The sequence below is a fragment of the Coptis chinensis genome, chromosome 2 (genome assembly GCF_015680905.1).
Source record: "Coptis chinensis isolate HL-2020 chromosome 2, ASM1568090v1, whole genome shotgun sequence".
NCBI lineage: Eukaryota > Viridiplantae > Streptophyta > Magnoliopsida > Ranunculales > Ranunculaceae > Coptis > Coptis chinensis.
The window spans coordinates 27,309,433-27,335,911 of record NC_141457.1 but is presented as its reverse complement, the minus strand read 5'-3'; the positions used below and the strand labels follow the sequence as shown (position 1 = coordinate 27,335,911).

The 26,479-nt window shown below is 35.5% G+C and overlaps 1 pseudogene across 1 annotated transcript; it reads right to left on the bottom strand.

The window, feature by feature from the left end:
* Positions 1-629: 629 nt before the first annotated feature.
* Positions 630-12,899, bottom strand: LOC147515590 (glycerol-3-phosphate acyltransferase 9-like; annotated as a pseudogene). The gene is made up of 15 exons (XR_015210729.1): positions 12,791-12,899; positions 12,327-12,426; positions 12,115-12,210; positions 11,896-11,992; positions 11,195-11,282; positions 11,020-11,116; positions 9,499-9,815; positions 8,874-8,924; positions 8,644-8,705; positions 8,379-8,478; positions 8,145-8,226; positions 7,120-7,443; positions 5,415-5,607; positions 3,426-3,656; positions 630-3,324 (listed from the first exon to the last, which is right to left on the bottom strand). The product of XR_015210729.1 is annotated as a glycerol-3-phosphate acyltransferase 9-like (transcript).
* Between the last annotated feature and the right edge of the window lie 13,580 nt (positions 12,900-26,479).

The window sequence follows — 26,479 nt, the reverse complement described above, 5'->3', positions numbered from 1 at the left end:
TAGATTATGAAGAACGCACATCCTTAATGCTATTAGATATTACTGAGTAAAATCGCTTCTTCCTGGAGGAGGGCTTTTAAGCCATGCCTCTTATACTTGCACTGCGGCGGAATCCAATAGAAAGTTTGAAGTTGTTTTGGGCATATTTATGATAGTCAGTAGATTACACCTTTATGTAATTACTCTGTAGAATGTTTCCCCGTCACCCAAGGATCATTTCCATTTAACAAATAATTTTATCATTTTTTCTGAGTTGAGATTCTTTTGTTCCTTGTATGTTTATCAACATCGCAGAAGATCAAATTTGACGTCCTATGCAGCTAGCCTGAAAGAAGAAAAAGAAAGAATTACTAACAATTCATCTTAGCTCAATATAATTCACCTTATACATCTGAGAATATCTCATTTAACATTTTTGTTGGTCATTAATTATTGGTGAAGAATAAAAACTCAGTGCTTTCTAACTTTTAAGGCTATCAAAACTCAAAACATTTTTCGCTAGAAAAAGCATCTTTGTTAATAGTAGATCACGTATAAGACACTATGAACTATGTTCAACACTTAGACTAAACATTTTATTATTATTTTTTCCTATGAAGTAGAAATGCCCATTAAACAAAAAGACCATACGTAATATTCTTGATTAGATATTGAAAGATATTATCATTCGTTAAACAAACTATGTTAGCATATTCACTAAAATACGTCTCTGATACCTAATACTCATTTTCCAATAGCTATAACCGACTACTCAGGTAACTTCAGTTTCCAAATATTTAAATTACAATTGCATCAGAAGAGTATTGCCATGCAAGAAGATAATTAAGGAACACTTGATATTCAGGTGACGCCCAACTTGACTTTTGGCACAATTCATTGACAGTGTCTATAACGTCTGAAATGACAGAGTGAGTCAGGTCCTGAAGAGCAACCAAGATCTGCAATTGTCAAACACTGCAACAATGTTTTGCAATAGAGTTCTATAATGGCATTTCATACAATTGGTTTCGCATGCAATAGCTGCACTAAGTTGTTGATCACCCTTTGTTCTTCAAATCACCAAGTTGAGCTAGCACTTGCTTAGTAGCAATTTATCAGGAAACACCCAAATAGACAACTACATGATCATCAGTCAAAATATTTAAAATCCATATAATCATTGTTTGAAACAAAACGTAGTCATACGCAGTAGTTCATCCATCAAATATCATAGCATATAGTAAGACCCCATAAACTACACTCATACTTATATTTTTAATATGATCTGTTAAATTATGTCCTGCCTTGCGCATAACACTAACGCCAAAAGAAAGAAAGGCAATTGTAACAAATTTGAATGTATTTGCAACTTAAAACATTACTTCGTTCAAGCATAACTCATTCACACCCAATATCGAGTGAAAACCTACTCTCGAACCTATAGAAACGAAGTAAACACACACACACACACAAAGCCATGCACTTTAGAACATTTGACAAAACTCTTACATTGTTCAACATGCTATTCTGAGATTATTATTTACGATAATCGATAATCAATAATCATGGATCAAATATGCAACTGAACATGCTTCAACAAAATTTCAAATATGTCCTTAAAAGTTTTATTTAAATTAGTGGGTTTTTCTATATGTTGTAAATTATAAATATAAATGGGTGTGAGTATTGGAGGTCAGATCCTAGTAGCACTTCAATGTCTAATTACAAAGATAATAGAGGGTCACATGGTATCATGGTTTTTAAAATAATAGACGGGGAATAACCATAAACCTCACTCACAATCAAGTAATTAAAATATTTCATAGAATAGAAAAATAATAAACTCACGCATACACCATTCCACTAACTATTGCTCTAATGAATGGAAACATCATACTTTGTCACACCGTACGTATAAATATTTAACAAACCGCGTAGCACACTATAGAGTGGTTGGAAATTGAGAATCATTAATGTGCTAAGGAAAGTAAACTAATAAACAACTCATTGAACAAATGCTGATATTGATTGAAAATAGGAACTGGAGAATATTACAGACACATTTGCTTAAACCTCGATCTGAAGTGGCAATGAGATCGCCAAAAGATATAGAGTTTCTAAGCAATTCATAGTTGAGCATTCTTCATGAAAATTAAGTTAAGTAAATTAAGGCTAAGAAGGTTTTGAAGGGATACATGTAAAATAGTCGAGACCATAAATATCATCTCTTGTAGTTCTTTAAGTTCAGTATATTCCACAATCCAGTTTTTACCACATAAAATACAATGAAAACCAATTAACAAATATTCTAAAATACTAACCAATCAACAAAAGATCCTTGCGTGCATGGCACACACCTTATATAGATTCTCAGTATATAAGTGTATATATACATATACACACGTGAAAATTTCTCAATAACTATAGAATAAGAATAACATGCAAAGAAATTGTAACTTACCAAAATCGACGCGGCATGAAGTTCTTATGGTAAAAAGATCCAACGTTTCTCTCGATCTTATAGTGTGTCTCATGGATGACCGCCTGCTATAGAAAATCTACATCATAGACATACTCTTGATATGTCTTCTATGTAAAACTATTAAACCTTTATGCAGGTTGTGCCAAGACCACGCCTTTACGAGAGTTCTTAATATGTATATTATTCTTAACATTCCACATTACCCATTCAGGGTATAGTTAAGGGTTTTCATCAACTTACTCGTAGTCAAACAATTAGTATTTTACCCATTAAAACCGTATACACGGCCAAAACTCATGTAAACTACATTTATCTCCAATACCTTAATGATTATAATATCCAAAACATTGCTTCATGGATACAAAATCAATTGATTGATTCCTTAAATAAATTTTCAATTAATCGGATTGCTAGAAATGAGTAAATAGAAAACATTGAGTTTAAATCTCACAATCCATGAAGTTATACAATACGAAAACTGACATCAAAGGCCTCATTAATTCCGCGCACATTCGATCAGGTTGAACCCTAATACAACTGCTAACTTGCTAGAGACTGGAAAATGTAAGTTTCCACTTAAACATCTTTTCCAGTAAATAAACCTTGGGGCATGCATAAATTGGTAAATAATCAAATTGGCATACTCACATACGCATATACGTCAAAAACTTGCCACACGTGAATGATTTCTAGAAATTAATATAGTTATAATAGTTACCCTTGTACAGACAATAAGTAAAAGTTATTTACCTTTTAACCATGCCAAATATTCTTGTAACAAACACGTGATGCTCACCAATTGCATGTCAAGACAATTATCTTAGTTGCATTCTAATCTCCCCATATTGCTAATTATGTTAACTCTGCTCATTCACACAAAACCAGGTTTGAGTAATGCTCGCTGCTGCAAGGGAACATTTTTCTAACTTTTTAAGTATAAACAAATAGAGGATATGAAGCATACTTGAAAACCTTCTTTGAATGTATCTAGCTGTTGTATGGATAATGAAGTTGGGCGATTCCATCTCTTAGAATTTCATAAGACGGTGTTGTTAAATGCACTAACATGGAACCTTTGAAGTCTTCAAGTTTTTCATCTGTATGTCATCCAATTACTTGACTACCATTGCATATAGGACCTTCCAGCTTAAGAGTTGAAGCATATAACATAACAATAAGCCAAGTATCAAATCGGCTGAAAAAATAAATTCCAAAGATAGCAATATCATTGAGAATGCAATCTAAAAAATGGAAAATGTCATAGCAAATTCATAATAGAAATAGTTGAATTAATAACTAATGATTTGATTTCTTTCATGGGAGAGAAATCATCAAAGTAAAATAATGGCACAAAGAGACTACTCAATATAAAATAAAAATCTCTAGAAATACCTTAAGCTAGCCTTACATAGCTAGTTAGTGAGGCACACCATCCTCTAAAACAATGAGTTCAAAAACACGAATTTGCATTCAACACCTCATATAGTATATCTGTAAATTGTTTTTCAAATCAGTTAAAACATAGATCTGCATTCAGCAGTGGGTAAATCTCGAATGCGGATAGATGCCCACCATAGAAGAGAAACAAAAAAGAAGAGATTAAATGTGGATAGATGCTCACCATAGAAGAGAAACAAATTAGAAGAGATTAAATGCAATGGAACTGTATCGTATAACCATTATACTAATGAGATTTGCATAAGATGGTCTTACACTTCTTATTGGTACAAAGGATTAGATACAAATCAACGAAATAATCATCGAAAAAATAATTAATAGATACAAAGGTTTCAATTGTATAATAATGAATAATAATAAAGCCTAAAAAGCATCATGCATGGACATATTATCTTTAGTTTTCCCTTAGGAGAACCAAAACCATACTATTTTGGTGTTGGCACCTTTGCAATTCTCAATATGGTTGCATTATAGGTGATTCCTTGCAACATTTTTCTTTCATGGGATCAGATGCCTACCTAAGCTTAAAAAATATGAAATTCCAATGCTAAAACAATTTGAAGACACTACTAAAAAAAGGCTTTTTATATCGGCTAAAAACCGATATGAAAGACCTATCATATCGGTTTTCAAGTCAACTTCAAACCGGTATAAGTACCCCCGATATAATAAACAATCATAACTGATATAAAAAGTGCATTATTTCATATCGGTTAATTGGAGACTGATGTTTTTGAACCTTAAATCATAACATAAATTACTATAAAACTGATATAAGAAAAAGTAAAACCGATATAAAAAAAATTATTTATAATATCCGCTATAAAAGGCTTTGTTATATCGGTTATTCAACTTGGAAGTGGTGTAAAATACAATAAAACGATATAAGAAATTATGTTTTATATCGGTTGGACTGGATATTATATCACTTACTTACTTTATTATGCAAATAAACATGACATAGCATGTAAGTTAGCATCACTCTGTATTCCAACCCACAAAGAAGAGAAAATAAGACCATGGTCCATAGACTTAAACCATGACATCATATGAATGGGCCAACTCTTTCTAAACCATCCACGTAATTGGGCACTTTTGACAGCATAGTTCTTTTGTAATCCTTTTAGTGGTAATCATTGCATGATTGCCATTGTCTTTCTTGTGTCCAGCGATTTTACTAAACAACTAATATCTTAGTCACAAATACCATTTAGTAAAGGCAAAGTTTGTCTACGCAATCCTACATTCAAATGAACTCTTTGGTTTTGAAAGAGACCCAAGTGCAGGTTCTACTGAAGTGGTATGTGTGAAACTCACGATTGAGTTCCCTTTTAGCACTCCTCCTTAGTCAAATAGGTGGAATTGGTGGTAGTGCAGAAAAACACATATGCTAGACAATAAATCCTCCATCTCCTAGTCATATAATTTGTTGGCAAGTAAAACTAACATATGGCATATAAAACATAATACGTAATGACAATGAACATTCAATAACCTGGACAGCCTGCTTGTTGATTTTGGAGTGGGTATCAAATCACCGAAGTGTCAGCCCATCAGTCCACTTCTTCCTATGTAGGTTCAGCAGCATCTTACCCTCAAATTCATTCATTCTTCCTGAAATTATATTGATTGAGTAGTAATGCATGTTCAACCCATGATTCAATGATCTTTCCATTCATGCCATCCACCTATTTGAAAAAATGTAAATTCATAAGACCTCAAACTCGGTGAATAATCATATATGTTTGATTATGTGTATATTAGGAGTAGATAATTCAACAAAATCATAGCACCTGCTCTGCCCCAAGAGCATCAAGCATCACATGAACAAAAACAAATATTAAAACAGTGCATATCTAATAAGCAGAGGGACTATCTAATGGACCCCAATCTTGTTTTGCGTCCTTGTAAAAAATCATAAACTTAAATCTCTATGCAAAAACACTATAAATTAGAAACATGTTTTCACTTCTTGACATGTAAAAGAATATATAAAAACTTGCAAGGGATTCAACTATACAAAAGCCACTTGCAAGGGTTGTAATTACCCTAGGGCAACTCAACAAACTCTTTTTTCTAGATAAACATAGTAGTATTTTTTTTATTTTTGATAACATAATAGTATAGTGGAAACCATTCTTAATTCTTAAACAATATGTCGAATGAAAATAGGGCCTAAACTTACTAATCAAGTAAAGTGAAATGGACTAAGTAAGAGCATGGATGGACTTTTGCTTACACATTTGGAGCCATAACACCACCAGCTAGTGCCAAAGATTGACACCGTATGTATTAACGATAGTTATTTATTTCTCCTTGTCACCCTCGTTCTTCTGAGAGCATGTGGTCTCCAACTTTGGAAAGGGTATACATTGCTTATAGATTGGTTATGTATCAACAATGAGAAGCAGATAGATTAAACCCAAAAGCATTAGCTCTTAATGAAAAACAGGACAATCTTGTGGCTTATATTAAAACTAAATCCGGTTTGGACTCGAAGTTCCTGGGACCTGTAGTGGAGAAGGGAGATACCCTTATAGAGTATGAAATTCTATGTACTGATGTGATCAATAGTTTCTATTAGCTATAAAAAATTTCTTTTTTATGGTAAAGCTTCACTCCTCTAATTCAATAAAAACTTGACCTTATTCCCTAATGTTCATCTATAAAATTACGTTACTGACTAACCCATTCCAATTACTGTAGCTTTTTATATATAGTTCCCTGACTTGGAAATGAATCAGACTACTTGTAGGCACAACATGATGCATTCAAATTGAAAAGAAAACTGAAAACATTAACTTAACTTAATAGTTTTCAATACACTTGCTAGTGTGCCCATGGTGCAATAATGAGTTTCAACAGTGGCATTAGTACACTTCAATTATATATAAAAAAATGAACTCTTAATAATAGTTTGTAAAGAATGGCATTAGTAAAATAAGTTTATGGCTATCACTATTATCTTGAGGGTCCCCAAAATGTTTAACTCCCTACTCCAATCAATTGCACCCATACCCCATAACAGCAATCCCTATGTTCAATTCCTTCAAATGAACCTCAAGCCTTTTGTGTCTCCTTTCAAACACAACAAAACTCAAAAATGGTAGTTCAAAGCAACAAATGCAAGAGATTGAACCTATTTCTATTTTATTAAAATAGTCAATAATGGAAAGGGATAGTATGAAAGGGGACAATACCTAGAGAGCGAAAAGGGATTCATTCTTCATGAGTAGTTCTCGAAGAACGACAAACATATAGAAATTTGACAATCTCCTGACTTTGGATTCAAAGACTTGCTCAACCATTCAAAACTTCAATCAAACTCTTTGGCTTCATGAAATTTGTTCGGGTTATTTTGTCAAAAATTGAAAGACTTGCTCGACTATCTTAAATGACTAAAGTGGCTTTTTGTAGTTTGTAGTTTTAGACTATACCATTGACGTCTGAAAAGAATCCCATAGAGCATCCCCTTTCCTCATAATGCGGTGAGTAACATTATAGGATCTGCAATTGCTCCATGCCTAGTGAGATAGCATTGTCAATTATTAGCACAAAATTTTTGATACATAAAGTAATTACAATAAAACTTGTAAAATTGATTGACATATCATATACAATAACATTTCATTGTTCCAAAGACATAATGGTAACCCATCATGCAGGTGTCGCCAAGTATGATAACATAGGAGGCAGGTGATGGATTAATACTAATCCATTATTCTCCATTCTTAGTTTGTACCTCTAGTCCATGTACTTGATTTTGGTTAAGTATTCTAACGAAACTTGCATTAGTATGCATTTCTAAACCAAAGCTCACAAAGTTCATTCTCCTCACCATCTGCTCTAGCTTAGATACTTGTCTTACGTAGGAACCAAGAAATATATGACCAGGTGGAATAAGTAGTAAAAATTGTTATACTACTATCACTTGATCATAAATAAATTGAAGCTCACTTGAATTGGGATATGACCAAGTATGTGAAGACAATCAGACTTCTGAGCCAAAAATAAATAAATAGTTAGTTACTTTTTTAATGCGATCAATATTCGTGTAGGAAAAAAAAATTTAAGAACTACTTTTAATGTTCTATCTAAGCAACTGGTTGTAAGTTGTAACTCTACATTGTGATAACTAATAAGCAATTGGATATCTACATGACTGTCATGACATCAATTAAAAAGCTGCATTAATATTTGCAAAGAATTAAAATTGATTACTTACGTGACACGAAATACCCAAAAAGAATGTCCCACTCTGCAATTTGTTCTCTACTTCTTTGTCGATCAAGAAGAATGACCCATTTCTGTGTTACAAAGATGGAGTTTCAGTAAACCAAGTTAAAAACCTCACATCCCCGTTAAATTAAATCAATACACGTTCAAGTTTTACGAAATTAATACTAAAATTGCCCCATCCTCAAATTTAAATACCACATTTAAAAAAGATGAACTATACCTCAATTATAAGCTAATGTAAATTTTGAGAGCTGGCGATCGATAGAGAGATTGCAAATTAAAAGTTCCGCGTGAGCAACCGGTTAGAAGAGATGAGATTTCTAAGGAACAAAAGGAGAAAAATCAATAAATTTTACTCATATTTTGGTACAAACAGAGAAAAAATAATCAATTACAATTGAAAACAAACAATTTTCAAAACCACAACTGAAGTTGTCGGATTCTTGCATATAAAAAAAATAAAAAGAAAAAATATATGGACAAACCTTTGTATCTCTTGAGATAAACAATTCTTCTTCTCTTCCTATGAAAGCTCCTATAAGAGGGTCTTTAAAAATAGGGTGATGTTTTAGGATTGCAATATTGGTCTTAAATTCAACTCTGAGATAACGCATCCTATCCACTAATTACACACCGTAGATGAAATTAGCAAAATAGATCCAAATCAATAAATCCTCCAAACTCACATAATATTATACGAAGGTAGAAACATTACCTCTCGTGAATCTTCTGAGAGTGTTGCATACTCCGCTTTCAGCTTGTTAACCTGCGCAGTGGTGTATTGTTTGAGGGACTCTTACAGCTTGAAACTCGACAGTGGATTGTTTCACTCATTCCACTAAGAATTTTCTCATGTTCTCCAAAATAAACAAAACAGGGAAAACAAATTCAATAATTTATGCAGTCGTTATTCTTCTTTTCGCAAGACTCCAGATTCCGCCACCAGTATGTAGATTATGTGGATTGCCAGCCTTTTACTTATTGTGTCAAGATTGAGGAAAAAACATGGAGAAAGGAATGTTAAGAAATTACATAAAATGTCTGAATGGTACTCTTCAATATGTCATTTAACATCCCTTTTCTATATTATAAAGACTTTAGTATGAAGATAACCCCCAATTGATCGTTTAATGACAACCTAAAATTGGATTGCACTGTGGTTATGAAAAAAATATAAAAATTGGCGTACGGTAGAAAGACTATTGTCTCTATTTACCAACCAAATTTGAACCTCGTGCTAAATAGTGCACTTAACGATTAATTAGTGCTTAGATATGATTCTGAGATTGTCAATTCTAAACATATTTCAATGAGTTGTATACCAATAGCACCAACAGTACCTGATAACCTGGAATTAGATGGCACATGAACAGGATCAGAAGATGACGAATACAACCCAACTACAGAATTATTGTTTGATGCCAATGTAGCAGATGGTTGAGTACTCTGTGGCTTTGGTCCCTGCAAATGAGAGGTTGAATTTAGGACTTTAGCTTGGCTTTCTTCTGACACTCCTCTCCTAGAAGTGTTGTTTGACTTGGCATCGTGATTTTGTCCAGGGCCCAAAAGAGATGGGCCATTTGCAGTAATAGATGCCCTCTGACCCTTTGAGTTTCTGGGACCTATATGTTTCTGATCAATTGGAGTCCTCATTGGTCTACAGAAGGAGGAAGCATAATATATTAGTGTATTCATTAACGTTCAAATAAACCCCACAATAAGTTCAAATAACCAAAGTGTTAACTATTAGCTATACGCTGAAATATATGAGGACAACATCATGTTTGGTTAAGGGCTTAGTTAAACTTTAAAGTGGGCTTTTCTTGGCATTGGGATTACAATCCGATATATCAAAAAAGAGAGAACAACAACTTTATAGCAACAATAAAAGATATTGAAACCTCCCAAATAATGAGTAGGATACGATAGAAGTCTTTTGCATAATATGTAAACCATTGAGCATACTAACATCATGTGATATTGTGATTCCAATCAGAACCGAATGAAATCAAGAATAGGAACATAGATACGAAAGACCCACACGATACACTTACCTTTTACCTTGAACATTTTGAATTACTGGCACATGGGCAGTAGAAGAAGATTGAACTGATGCAGGGTTGTTTTTTTTTTTTTTTGTTTTTTTTTTTTCATATGAGTACTTTGATAAAAGCATAAAGAGAGATGTTGTTAAAGATTAAGAAGAAGAAGATGGGGGCCATACCTTAAATCCCGATGGGGGCCATACCTTAAATCTCAATGGAATTGTATCAGATTTTTATTCAATACTGGGTTTCTCTTGTTTTGTTAGAGAAGGGATTTGTTTTTATTTGTTTTCTTTTTTCATCAAATTGAAGTTTGAAGAGTTTGGGTTTCTGTTGACATGGAGATAAGAGGAAGAGAGAGGTTGGGAGGGCGCACGAAGGTTTTTCTTTCAAACTTTCTATTTTTTTGGTTTATTTTTCCTTTACAAACATACGAGCAATTGAAAAGTGTGTGGATTTGACTTTTTTATCTGCTGAAGCTGACGTGTCCATCTCAGAGAAAAGAGGGGGCTAACGTGTTTCACTGGGAGCATTCTTGACTGTTTAGTATTAATGGTCTTTGATAATCACACTATCCTAAAGAGTTTATAACTATTTAGGACAGAAAACTAGCTATCTCTTCTCTCCATTAAGCACTTTCTCACCCGGTATGACTAGTTAAGGAACTATAAATTCTATCGTAATTTCAATGTCACCAAAGAACAAGATTTCCCCCTTTTTCCAGGGTAAGAACGGGATAATTTTCAAAGCTCATATCAGGGCATGTGATATTCAATGAAGAAATCCTTAAAAAAAGAAAGCACAACAGATAGAAACCTTCTTCAACATGACTGTGTAGTGGTTATTAACACATGTTCCTTCTGGAAATATAAGAAGGGGATTGTTGTCAACTCCTTGAACGTGTTCTCTTAACCTGCATGATAAAATAACTCAATTCAGTTTCCATATGCAACTTAAAATTCATCGGATACTCAAATAGCACAATGCTTACTTTCTTGCCACAATTTCACGATCTTTTGCCTCTGAGCGATTGAACCAGATGCAACCAACACTCTCCAGAATTGTACTCTGCAGTAGTCCTGTAGATAATATTGATGAATGGAAAGAAATGAACAATTTCTTGTATTTCATATGCAAACATCCTATTAGGGCCTCAACCTAGGAAAGGTAACAATGCCAAATGCATTTTCAGTATGGTGCTTTAAGGCATTATATAAAAGTCGATGAACCACTGGCCATAAATTGTTATTTTTAATTTCTATTCAGTCACAATCATGTGAATTTCAGAAAAAGAAAGACTATGATAGCAATAGGATCCAGTGCGTCTATTCTCACTTTTATAACCCTCGGAAACTAGTGATTTTGGATATTCACTGGTGTTAGTCCAAAGGAAAAATGAAGCACAAGAGTTGGACTCTTGAGGAGTCATCCTAAAAATTCCGTTGGTCAACAATATTCTGATGGTCTTAAACTTCCTGATCTAATAAGGAAGAAGCTTGATGGCCCAGTTCATGAATACTAACTTCTAAGCTTGGGTTTCAGGTTCCTTTGACTGGGTAGCCTTAACGTGAGATTTTCTCATGTGATTAGAACTTTACACTTTTCTTTTCTTTCTTTTATCTCTAGGGATAACTAAAACTAAGATATATACATGAGATAAGAAAAGGCACAGAGACACATTATATATCTTACCAACCCATCCAGGATGCTTTTGCATAATGACAGCAAATGCAGTCATTTGTTCCAATACAATGAAATCAATCATGGATATGTGGTTGGCCACAAAAACCTGTTTTAAGACAAAGCCATTGGAAAAATTGTATTAGAAATTTGGCACACAGTAAGGAAAATTTCAAGAATATCATTCAAGATTCTAGAGCTCAGAAAGCTGGAAATGGTGAGCGAATACACCTACTTGGGACGAATGCTGGGACGTGGCCCATGATATTTGACAACTCCAGTCCATGACGCAACAAAGAAGCTGCATATTAATTCCACCAAATACCTCTGGACAAAAAAACAACAACAAGATGCAGACTATGAATAGTGCAAGAAATATTACAGTGTGCCGGAGCTAACTTTTCTTAATATGGATAATACCAGGTAAAGTTAACATTTCATACCTCCAACTTTCTTCTGCACTTATCATTTTCTTTCAATAGGAAATGTACTAGAATAAAGGAGGAGAGGAATATTATCCACCCTACTTTTAGTACCAGCACCCTGACAATAAGCATACATTGTTAAGATCAGGGTTCAAGTATCCGTATCGTTCCATACACAGGAAAACTAGACCGGTATATCTGAAGCCAATGCAATTATAAAAAACAGGGACATAATATAGTTTGCAGGAAATATTGGTTTTGGGTTCTTGGAATACTACTGCTGTACATCTCCCATATTTTATGATATTTTTTCAGATATATTTGTAACCGGTTATGACAGACAGTTATCACTTACTGAGCCAACCTCTAAATGATAAAAATCTAGTGAACAATCAATTTCACCTTCACTAGTAACAAATTGGCAAGGAAAAACATCAAAACTACTACACACAAGAATCTAAACTTAAACTACATTTCCATACCTAACAGGAAAAAGTATCCCATATCTGAAACGTGTAAACGAATCTCATGAGGCTTGTGAATAGAATCAGTAGTTAAGTACTCTTCAATATTTGGTCTATATAAGTCCATTTTTTCCTAACTTATTCAATCCGGTTGAGATGGTTGAGATGATTTATTCAATCCGGCGAAGCTGGGGAGAACAGAAGATGGATTGATGAGTACACAATAACACATGCATATATTTTATACTTGATTGGGTCTACCTATTTAAAGATAGTGGAAATGCTAGTGTTCACACTATGTTTCTCCCACTAAGGGCATCTCCAATGGGGGGTGTAAAATTACACCTCCACCTAGGCTCCACGTAGGTGCCATTAGGATTTTACACCTCTAATTGTATAGTATTGTATAGCTTATAAATATCCACACTCTATACTCTCCAATGGAAGAGTGTAAAAAAAAATAGATTTTAAACTCGGACCTCACTCAAAGTGACGTCCCTCTTTAATTTAAACTGGGACATCACTTGGAGTGACGTCCGAGTTAAAAAATTACTTTAGAATTAGAAAGGGACGTTACTCCAAGTGACGTCCGAAAATTATTTCACTCGGGGCGCCACTTCGAAAGTGTCGCCGGGTTTTTATTAACTAATAGCGAGAGGGGGAATTCCCCACCCTCTCTATTAGCTAATACACTATTACCTACGGTATAGCACCCCCATTGGAGAGAGTTTTTTGATATTTGGAGTGTAAAATTTCCACTCTATACGGTTTACACCCCCCATTAGAGATGCCCTAATTGAAGACCTAGATGTTTGTGCTACTTATGCCTGGGGAGCTGCAACCTTAGCTTATTTGTACCGCACTTTGATAAGGGATGTGACCACGCAAAAGGGTAAATTACCTAAGAACATGTCTTCCTCCTTGACTCTTTTAATGGTGAGTCATATTAAATATTCAAATTTTTTTTTGTTGATCTTATTCAATTAGAACTGCCTTTATTTTAGTTGGCACTCTAAATCGTTTATTTTTTTTTTTAAACTATTTAATTTATCGTAGGTCATGTTTAGACCTTATTTGGACGTACATAACCCACCTCCAGTAGCGATTGACGGTACTCGATATGGTTGTGTAAACATTATTCTTATTGTCTTCCACGTCCATTATCTATATCTTACACATCCCATCCAAGCATAGGAAAATATTACATGTTGAAATTTGGAGAACACGTAAGAGTTTGAGATGAGTTCGTGAACAACTAACCCTTCTATGTTTGTGATTCCTAGTGATGTACTCCAAGATGAGATATTTTCTCATGTTTTTTGTAATATAATTTAGCAATTAAAAAAGAATGATTGGGTGATCTAGCTAGCATTACACCAAACAAACCCTAAACTCATTAAAGATTTAAAATCTATACACGAAGTAATGAAAAACTTATGGTTTTCCAAACCTATAAAATTTAAGAAAAAAAATTCTGAAAAAAAAAATGATTGGTGCCGGCAATGCATCCAACAAAACCCTAAAATCATGAAAGACTACAAATCTATATGAAGTAATAACAAAAATTAGAGTTTTCAAAACTAATTGAATTTGGAGAAAAAAAAAAGTAAAAACAATTAAGTGGTTTGAGGATAACATCAAATAAAATCCTACAATCTAAAAGACTTAAAATATATACAAATTAATAAAAATAAATTAGCTGGGACTTTTTGAGCTAATAAAAGAAAATGAGTACAAGTAATTGGATTTAATATTACATCAAACAAAAGTTTAAAACCCTAAAAGATTTAAATTATATATTAAACAATAGAATTTAAGGTTTTCTAAACTAACAAAATTTTAAGAAAAAAAACTTGATTGGTCCCAGCATTAAAATTTTCAGAGTGAATGGATGGAGTACGTTGTGGTGTTTTCTTGAGACTAAACTTGCGTTGTTTTGGTTTTACGATTGGTGCTAATGCAATTTGTTGTATACCAAAAATAAAACTACTTAATTATCATGAATTATTGAGTATTTGTGCACAAATAGTCATTGTGATATAATGACATAACTGGAATTCAAAAAACACTAACAAATTTAGGACTGCTCATCCTTTACATGAGACAAATAACATGGAGATTTTGTAAATTTTGAGATTTTTTGTTGGACGTGTTGCTTTTTTGTATTTTAAACCCTAAGGTGTATTTAGTTTTAGTTTCTAGAGTTGGCTGCTAAATGACTTTTGATGACTTGTTGGTATATGATTAAAAAAGGGTCTTGTATTGGGTGCCACTACAATTAGATTGGGTAGCCTCCAACCCAAACCCAAACAACAAAGCCCAAACAGTACCCCCAACCAAATTGTGAAACCGGGAAAACCTACCCTAACCGGTCATCTCTCTCGCGCAAACCCTTTGAAACCCTAACAAAAAAACCTCAAATTCGAGTTTCAATTCGAGTGCAAACCTTCGAGTGCCCGATTGAATTACCACAAATCTCCAACAATTCGAGTTTCTCACCGTTAAAAAACCCCAAATTCGAGTTTCAATTCGAGTGCCCGATTGAATTACCACAAATCAAAAATCTAATTAAAACCATTCGAGTTTGTCTAACAATTCGAGTTTCTCACCGTTTTAATTCCTGTTTGGACAAACCAATCACCACATTCGAGCTTTAGCAAAATTGAAAGTTGGGAGAGCGGTGAAAGCTTGAAATTTCACCATTGAAGCAAAAAATATAATTCAATATCTTGCATTCATTTCCAATTTGAAGGTAAGAACTTTTGCTTGCTTTGTCCCTTTTGATTTTTGTATCTGTTTATTTGTTGAATTTTGTTGAACTTGGTGTTTATTTGTTGCATTTCGTTGCTGTTAAATTTGTTGTTGTTAAATTTTGTTGTTGTTCAAAAGAGTTAGGGAGGAGTTTTTTAATGGAGGTGGGGAGATGGAGTTTGTTTGTTTAGGTGGGTTTAGGAATGTTAGAGTTTGAAGTTGGAGTTGGATGAGATGCAATATGATTTCAGTATTAGTTATGAGATTAAATGTGAGAGTGATGATCCTAAAAATGTTAAGATGGTACTTGAGAAGTTTTTGAATGAAAATGGCGTGGAGTATTCGTATTCTGGGGTTTCGAAGTTTGCTGTTTGTCGATCCTAAGCACCTTGTCGTGGTTTTAATGCAAAAATACCTAGTACAATGTTCAGAAAGAGATTGCACACTCTTTTGTGGATTTTGTATACTTGATTATAGTTAAAGATTAGGCTTCGTGGACACATTAGAAAGCATCATCGCCTATTTAGTTGTTTGTGAATTAATAAAGTATAGTTCGCCATGATATTACTTGAAGGAAACAAAGGAACACAATTTAGTATTAACAGCAAGGAGCATGTCCTAAACTCCTAGGTGTTAGCCTAGGCTCTAAGCTCAAACCTGGCCCTTATCCGTCGCATAGGCTTATGACTGCAAGGTTTCCACCGGCTGCCATAGTCATATCGAGATCGCCACATGCCCACAACCAATTCCCTAACTGACTTTAACAAATCAGACTCGTCTGTTTCACCTAGAGTGGAAATCATATCGTATTTATTTATTTATTTTGGCAAGCCTGTTTTTAACGATGATTCATTCCTTAACTATTCTTGATTCCGATTAGTGAAAAAAATATTTCCTAATAACAAGGACACAACATTTGCAAATATCTTATACTAACTTACATATAAATATATATGGCCTATGAAGAAACAATAAAAATGGAATGATACAATCTTACCCGACTTGCCTTATAAACGCTCTTAAGTTAGGAGCTTGTGTTGATGTTCTTGGAGGATTGATTCACATTGGTTTAGGGGATCCAATTGAGAACGTTTGCTGTCCAGTTCTTGGAGGATTGTTAGAACTTGAAGCAGCTATCTGTCTTTGCACCACACTAAGGCTTAAGCTTCTCAACCTTAATATCTTCATTCCCCTTGCTCTTCAAGCTCTTATTACTTGTGGGAAGACCCCTCCACTAGGCTTCATTTGTCCTCCTCTTACATGATTGTTTAAAGAACAACAAAAGAGCTCGTTTGTTAGTCTTTTTATTCCTGTGTGTTGGTAACTAGTAGTACGTAGTTTTCCTTTTCTTTTGTAAGTGTTAGTTTTCTGAAGTGTATCATGACTATTGTGTCCTCAATAATAAGTGTTGTTGTGACATGTGAAGTTGAGTATAATTTGAAAAAAGAAACTTGGTCGGGTTGTTGTTGTCACATATTGTTAAGTAGACTTTTCAAGTACCCCTATGTTTCCAATTCTCTTTTCATGTAAATAAGTTCTAAATAGAATGTCTGCACTCTGCAGCCCTTGATTGAGCTAAATGCTTTACTAAGAAATCGAATCCACAATCTCAGTTTACATACACTGTCAGTTTAGTTGTAAAGTCCTGAATTCTTATTAAGGGTAAATTAGTAAATGACCCGTAAAATCTAGGAATGATTACGTACGTGGCTAGTCGGAAAACCTAGGGTAAATTAGTACGATTGCTAGAAATGGCCTATAGCATCCTAGCACTTTAGAGTGGCATGTAGCAGCTGGTAACAGTAGTTATATGAAAAGTTACAGAAGCCATAGAAACCTTGGGAATTCGTTACACATGCTGTAGCAATCAGAAACACAAATTCTTAACGTCGAGATTTCTTCTCGGCTTACATTAGAAAAGAATTACTTGTTAGTTTATTTTTTATAAATTCTAATAGCCTATATATATATATATATATGATGTTTATAGGAGTTGGATACGAGTTGATTCGGTTAATTGGGACTTAAGGAAAAACAGAGCGTGCTAAGGTAGGAACTTACATACCAATATATAGCATGCTTATTTTCATGTATGATTTAATTGGTTTAAATTGGTAAAAGATAGTTTGCTTATCAACCATGCATGTATATGTGATATTCATGTTTTGCATTTGTATTTTTCCTCGATATAAACTAAATATATAGATAACTTTTGTGTGAAAATGATTTTTGTGAAATCTGGTTTAAATAGGTAGACTATTTATTGGTTATGTGCGTTTCTACTGGGCATAGTTATTTTGCTCATCCTACATTAACATTTTTTAGACGAACCAGTATTGGAGGAGACCATCACGACCACTAGTGATGATGGTTATGGGGATTTGGGTGGTTTCCCCTATGCTTGACGAGGGATAGAGTCAAGTTCATTTTGTTGTAGAGAGAGTCCAGTTATTTTGTTGTAATACTTGATGTACATAAATGACGGTTCATACAGAAACAGTCTTGTATATATATACATTTTCACTATCGTGTAAAAGTTAGGTTATATGTACATATGGTTGTTGGAACATTTACACTGTCGTGTAAAAGTTAGGTTATATGTACATATGGTTGTTGGAAGGATGTTATTATTGATTTCCAGGTTATGACAAGTTTAAGTATGCGAAACGTTGACCAAACAAAAGAAACTCTGCCCAAAATTCGATAGAATTTGGATAGCATAACGCCTCGAGATTCGTGTCCACGTCTTCGGGATGTGTGTTAGGTCTTGGGGCGTTACAAGTATAATGTTGCTTTCGGTTTAGTATATGTTTTATGGAGGAGAATCTTACAATAAAAGAGCTCGTTTGTTAGTCTTTTTATTCTTGTGTGTTGGTAACTAGCACTACGTAGTTTTCCTTTTCTTTTGTAAGTGTTAGTTTTCTAAAGTGTATCATGACTGTTGTGTCCTCAATAATAAGTGTCGTTGTGACATGTGAAGTTGAGTATAATTTGAAAAAAGAAATTTGGTCGGGTTGTTGTTGTCACATATTGTTAAGTAAACTTTTCAAGTACCCCTATGTTTCCAATTCTCTTTTCATGTAAATAAGTTTTAAATAGAATGTATGCACTCTACAGCCCTTGATTGAGCTAAATGCTTTACTAAGAAATCGAATCCACAATCTCAGTTTACATACACTGTCAGTTTACTTTAAGTTGAGTTATTCATTGTCTTTCTATGTCTAAATTTATACGTGGAGTTGAGATTGCTACGCTGCTATGTCTAAGCAGTGTTTCTAATCAATGTTACATTCATATATACTTGGAGTTATCATAGCAAGCTTATAAATATATTAGTTTTACGACTAGGATGATCTCCCTTTTCTAGTGTTTTTCTTTGTACATTGTTTCTTTAAATATGGTTTATTTAAATATGGTTTACTAATACTTGTTTTATTTTTCTTTGTAGCGATGGGTCCTCGATCAAAGAATGTGAAGAATGTAGCGAAAACTACATTCAAGGGTGTGAAAAAATTGTTTGGTGGCGGTTCCTCTAGTGGTGACGCAGTTGGAAGAAAGAGACAAAGGGCAGATGGCTTAACGACATTAGCGCATAGAGGGGAACATTTGGAAAAAGAGGTTCTTGAGGTTCCCAAGGTTGATTCATCGAGTGAAGATAGTGTAGATAGTGATACCAATATAGGTTTAGATGTAAATATGGACAAAGGGAAGAGTATAGTAGAATAGGAGAGTAAGGAGAGTGAGGAGGGTGAGGAGGGGGGATGAGGAGGAGGATGAGCAGGATGATGATGTGGAAGAATATGTGGTAGAAGACGTACCACTAGTGGAAGAAGCACCTCCAGTATTGGATTTCGTAAGAAAATCCAGTGATGATTTGGAGTTTCAAAGAGGTGTGTATAGGGGAGGCCCGTATGAGTCAGAGTTGTTGTATGACTATGCGGTGCATGTCGCTCGCGATGTTTGGGAGAGAAGGGTAATATTTTGTTTTTCTTGGGTACTTTGATTTTCTTTAACAAAATCTTTTGTTTCTGTTCATATATATCTAATGCGTGCTCGGTTGTTTCAAGAGGATCGCGGAGCGTTGAAGTGTGTTTCACACTTAGCGAAGTTATCCCAATGGGATTTCAAGAATGAATGTGAAAGGTCTCCGAGATTTGCCCAACAGTTGAGAAGGACTGGGTTGTTTGATCTCGTGGAAGGTTATCACGAACATATATATGGATCCACCATTGATCTCTGCGTTTGTGGAGAGATGGCATTCGGAGACCAACACCTTCCATATGCCAGTTGGGGAGATGATTGTGACTTTGGACGATGTTGTCCAAATCTGTGGAGTCATAGTTAGAGGAAGAGCGGTGCAAGGGGACAGTGAGCTGAACTTACAACAATCGGTAAATCTCCTACATATTGCTCTGGGGCTCCCTATTAATTTGATTAGGGCGGAGATGGAGTCTAGCAGGTTCACTTCAAAAGTAAGGTTAGAATTCATCCGAAAGTATTTTGCGAACAAGGTTCATGATAGCCCTATATGTGACGCTGCTGGGAAGGTGGTGGAGAAGGCATCGAGTTTCCAGGAAGTCCAACAGCCTGTTAGAGCTTTTATCCTGTTTTTCTTTGGATGTGTCGTTTTTACTGACAAGTCTGGGACTGGAGTGCCTATATGTTATCTGAGGCCGTTGTTGAAATTCAGTGAGATAGAAGAGTATGCATGGGGTGCAGCAATTTTAGCGTTTTTGTATAGAGGTCTTGGGGCTGCCACATGTGCGAAGGTGAAAGGGATTACAGGCTATATGACTCTTCTACAGGTAAAACTTGAGTATTTTAGAGTTTATTTTTTTTAATGTTAATTTTATTACTCTATCAATATGTTAACTATTTGTGTATATCTAGGCGTGGATCTATGAGTATTTTCCGTTACTCAGAGCAGTCCCCAAACTTCAACAATACCTCATCTTAGCCGCGTGCTCATAGACACACCCCAGTCGCTCCACACTATTATGATACAACACATGCATTGCAATATTATCGAGCGATAATTGATGATTTGAATTATTTCAATACAAGTATCTAAGTTTAAGTATTTAAGTTTGTTTATATTTTTTTTAGTAATTGATCATTGGAGTTGTTAATGACACATTTGATTTTTTTTCAGGTTGATTGAGATCCATACAAAAATGTCAAAGATACAAACCTGATCGATGACATTGCATTTTTTGAGGGATTGCTATGTTTTTTCAACATTGTCGAGCTTTTATTGCCGCAAGGGTGCCGTGATCATTGGGTCACATGCAAAGATGTATCAGAGATCCTCCAATACCAAATTGGAGACAAGAACTGTGGCAGGATGCGGGTATGAGGTGAACTGGACTAATATTGGGCGACTTTACTGGGAGTCATGGCAGAATCACGTGATCCAACCCTGCAATCGAGGACCTATCTCGTCTTATCCATAGGAGTGTCATCAAAACAATATGACTTGGTATGCGAGGAATTCTCATGTAGTTTTGGTGAACCTTGAGCGTCTTCCTATTCATCCCTCCCTGGAGACACTGCCTAACTGTTCACCGATTGTAAGTATTGTGATTTTTAATTGAGTTTCTATAACTGTGATTTTTTGCATTCGATTGGTAACTTATCTTGATTTTTCCTTTTTCGACAGAACAACGTCATCGATGAAACCAGTCGTTTGCTAGAGAGAGGTCTGCAATTGGCTGGGAATGATATGCCAGAAGAAGCAAGGTCCTCCTTCGAACGGGCGTACAACTTGACTAGGTGCAAGTACATTGGTGGGCGTTGTAGTTCATGATTTGTTTCAGTTTAGGGTTTGTAACTTTGTAATTTGTTTGATGGATGGATTATTTGAAACTTTGTTAACTTTGTTTCAGTTTTAGTTTGATGGATGTAATTTGTTTCAGTTTAGGTTTGTAACTTTGTTAACTTCGAATGGATGGATTATTTGATTTGGAACGAATGGATGAATATGATGTTTGATGTTTGAATGGATGAATGGATGAATGAATGTTTGAATGGATGTTTGATGTTTGAATGGATGAATATGATGTTTGATGTTTGAATGATGATTAAGTGGAATTTGATGAATATGAAAGTATTGTAAAAACGAAATGAACTTTCAAATTTTTTTTGTCCAAACGACCCAGCCGCATCGTTTGGTATAAAGGCCAAATGACCTCGTCAGATTGTTTGCCCTTTATACCAAACAACTTCGGCAGATCGTTTGCCTTTAAGCCCAAACGACCCAACCACATCGTTTGGTATAAAAGCCAAATGACTTGACCATGTCGTTTCGGTCATTATTGACAACATATGAACATTATTTCAAATCACTCGATTGCCTTCCGAATTAACTAGTCGATCACTCGATTGCCATCCGAATCAACTTAGTCGATCTCTCGATTTCCAAATCACTCGATTGCCGTCCGAATAAACTTAGTCGATCGCTCAATTTCCAAATCACTCGATTGCCGTCCGAATCAACTTAGTCGATCTCTCGATTTTCAAATAAAATAAAATAAAAGCCCTAACATTATTTCCAAATAACATAAAAATCAAATCAAATTACACTTGTTCCAAATTACATCAAAATATCAAATTACATCAAAATATCACTTAGTCGATCGCTCGATTTCCAAATCACTCGATTGCCGTCCGAATCAACTTAGTCGATCACTCAATTTCCAAATCAAATCAAATAAAAGCCCTAATATTATTTCCAAATAACATAAAAATAAAATCAAATTACACTTGTTCCAAATTACATCAAAATATCAAATTACATCAAAATATCATATCGACAACATACTAACAACTTAGTCGATAACATGTACTGTTGGGTCTTCAACGTGCTCGTTTTTCCATATTAAATTGGGAATGTTCAATGCCATAAATTGCAATTGCCTTGTTGTCAAGGCCAAATTCTAACTTTCAGCAATATCATATCGAGCTCTAAGCCATTGGCGCATTACTGTATGAACCGAACAATCTTCAACAAGTTTAACATTGACAAAATGATTTCCACCAACATGTGCGCTACCCAACACTTGGGTTACTCTTTCAAGATTTGCTTGGGTTCTCAGCAGCATGATAAGGAAGCACTGACGAGCTCCTAAATGCAGGAGGATAACATTAAATCTTGAAGCAAATAGGTATCCTGCAAAATGCATGCTCATCCACTTATTTAAGGGTGCGTAACCTTCTTCATGTAGGATTTCCTTCATAGCATAAACAACCTCACTTTGACTGTACAAAGTACAATAAAGGGGGAGGTTGTCAATAAGCTCTTGGTATAAGTTTTTTCTCATTTGCGGCCAATCTTCTTGACTTCTTCCTAATGCAATGCATAAAGCTCTATAACCGCAGTTGCCATCGCCAACAGGGTCATGGACTCTAACAATGTATTTATGCATTTCTTCAGGAATATCCAACCCGTAATCCTTAGGACCCCTCGTTTTTCCAAAGTCGTTATCTCTCACATTTCATGGTGTGGCTGTTTTTGGAGAAGGCTTATTTCGTGGTGTGGTTGTTTTTGGTGTTTTTAGAGAAGACTTATTTCTTGGTGTGGTTGTTTTTGGTGTTTTTGGAGAAGGCTTATTTGTTGGTGTGGTGTGGGTGTTTTGGGTTGGTATTTCTGAAGAAGGCTTCTTTCTTGGTGTGGTGTGGGCGTTTTGGGTGGGCGTAGTATTTGGTTGTGATAAGACCCACTCTTCATGATCACGTTGAGAATGTTCAAAATGAGATGGATCTCGCTTTGAAGAGTTCTCATCTTCAGTTGGAAGCTTTCTGCTGCAGCTACCTTTCGGCCGACCTTTGGTTTTTGCTTCCTCACGAGGCGGTACTAGCCATGTATTTTCTAGTATGGCAATCTCCATAAGCTTCCTAATCATAACCCTTTGCTTTTCTTCAGAAACCATTGCAAACCTATTCATGAACAAGTCCATCGAAGGTGTAACATCGGGACCAACACCCACTGACACATTGGGAGAAGCAGACAATGTTTTCCAAAAGGGGTCGATAGCAGTAAAAGGGATGGACCGCTCTTGCTCTTCAAACTCAATTAATTCATGAGCACATGGCAGTCCATAGCTCGTGCGCAAATAACACCAACACCTGATCTCTCCATCTTTAACACGCTTTACGCGGGTATCTATCTTCAAATATCAAGTCCAAACACTTGCGAGAGACAAGGCCTCTGAGTTCACGAAACAAAGGAATCCGGTGGTGGTGCTGAGTTACAATCATATTTCTCTCGAAGGTAGCTCTAATCTCGGACATCTGGATCTCTAGAATCGGGTGTACTAAGCTAAACATACTCAAAAAATCGTGACAGTTTGCATTTCCTAGTACACACTTCACCTGAGTATGAGACCCTTCAACTCTATTGGTCGTTGTACTCCCAAAGTGAATGTGTTGGTCTGTCCAACAACATACGAATCGATTTCTGTGAGGAAACCAAGTCTCTCACAAATAACTAACAAAATTGGAGTACTCAACCCTGTAATATTTTTCCAAAGCATCCCATCTACGTTGGAAAATAACCTATGTTTTCGATTTGACTACAGTGTTCCATGAGAACTGGGCCTTCTCTACAAGTTCTATAGTTGGGAAAATATCGTAACATTTTGAAAGGACGCACGTAGCGATATGCCATCTACATAGATGCTTGTGTGCGTTAGGGAAAACTTTGTCATCGGCACTCATCAGGGCCAAGTCCTTGTCAGACACGATCACGGATGGGATTATGTCACCAAGCAAGCCACTAAAATGATGCAGGGCCCACTTATAGTCGACTGTTGTTTCAAACTGAAGCAACACCTAACACACGGTGAAATACTTCCACGTTGGACTCACCCCAACAAACTGTACGAAAGGCCACCGATACCTGTTAGTTTTGTAGGTAGCGTCTAACATGAAAATTGTTGGAAAAGTCCGAGCCAACTTAACACCTTCTAGATGGGCCCATAACAACCCCGTTATCTCCTTAGTATTCTCATCCTGTCTCAACTCTTCAAAATAATGTTCTTTTGCTAACAACTCACGCAATCTCTACAATTGTGTGAGACCGTTCATATCCAATTTCCTCACCTTCTGCCTTGCAGTGTAGACTTGGGATATACTAGATATGTTATCATGATACCTATTCTTGATGGAATCCAAAATTTGTTTAGGCTTTATTCCACACTTACTCATCTCTGACAAGTACTCGAACTCTGGAACGGTTAGACGAGTAGCAAATGCATGTCCTTCAAGGGTCTTCGCTAATACATGGTTATGAATACCATTTCTAACTTATATTTTCCAACTATCGATAGTGCCGCGTTGGAAACACCTTTTAACTTAAATGGACATCCCGATTTCTTGGTTCCCGACCTTCTCTTATTAGCCCTCCCTTCGCCTTCCTTCTTGTGTGACCGATACACACCCGAGCACTCGCAAGCCAAATTCAATCTTGCTACTCGGTTTCCCTTGGCACACTTCGACTTTTCAATGACCACAACAATATTAACTTGTCTTTCTCTAGCGGTTGCCCAACCGATTGCCTCGCTACGTGTATGAAAGACCTAAACACATAAAAAACAACAACTATTATCATTAATACACTAATAAAATTACATTTATAATTTTTTTTAAAAAAAAAATGAAATAAATGCCTGCTCAATCATACCTCTTCCGTAGTAAAAATTTCTATTATATCACTTAAAATCGGTTGACAATCCACATCATTCGAGTTTGCAGAAGATCGGTTCTCGGATAGCGGCAAAGAATTCTACATATAGAAGAATAAAACAAGAGTCTCAAACAATTTGCATTTAGTTTCAAAGTCACAAAAAAAAAATGAACTTTTAACTAAATTTAGTCCAAACGACCCAGCCATGTAGTTTCATAGATGGTCCAAACGACCCAGTCATGTAGTTCTATAGTGTCCCCAAACGACCCGACCATGTAGTTCTATAGTGTCCCCAAACGACCCGGCCATGTAGTTCTGTAGTGTCCCCGAACGACGTGGCCATGTAGTACGTTATGTAATGTCCCCAAACGACCCAGCCATGTCGTTCTATAGTGTTCCCAAATGACCTAGCCATGTCGTTTGGGCTCGAGTTTTGCATTCATTCAAGTGTTTTGCATCCATCCATTCACTTAAGTGTTTTGCATCCATTCATTCAAGTGTTTTGCATCCATTCGTTTGGGCTCGAGTTTTGCATTCATTTAAGTGAAATATGTTGGTACGAAATTTCTAAACCCTGAACCCTGAATCCTGAACTCCAAACCCCAAACTAGTTTATGATTCACAATTGAAAAAAATAATAATAATAACAAGTTTAGATATAAAACAAATTATTATTTTAGATTTTAGCATGTTTGATTACATGTTTTAACTTGGTTATAAAGATAGGTGACTATGTCATAACAAATAAAGAGTACATAGTGCATATTGTGTTGGTGTAATTGTGTTGTTTCTAACCCAATTGATGTTTATGTCCAAACGACTTCACCATATCGCCCCATATAAGTCCTAAATGACCCACTTGCATGTGATACCAAATAATTAGCCAAATCTAAAATGCACACACAAACGATATGGCCACGTCGTTTGAGTGTACACTCAAACGACGTGGCCATATCGTTTGTGTGTGCATTTTAGATTTGGCTAATTATTTGGTATCACATGCAAGTGGGTCATTTAGGACTTATATGGGGCGATATGGTGAAGTCGTAAACGATATGGCCAAGTCGTTTAAGTGTATACCAAAACGACGTGGCTATATCGTTTGAGTGTTACACAAACTAACACTTGAACGACGTGACCATATCGTTTGAGTGTATACTCGAACGATATGGCTAAGTCGTTTGAGTGTATACTCAAACGATATGGCCAAGTCGTTTGAGTGTATACCAAAATGACGTGGCCATATCGTTTGAGTACACTCAAACGACTTAGGT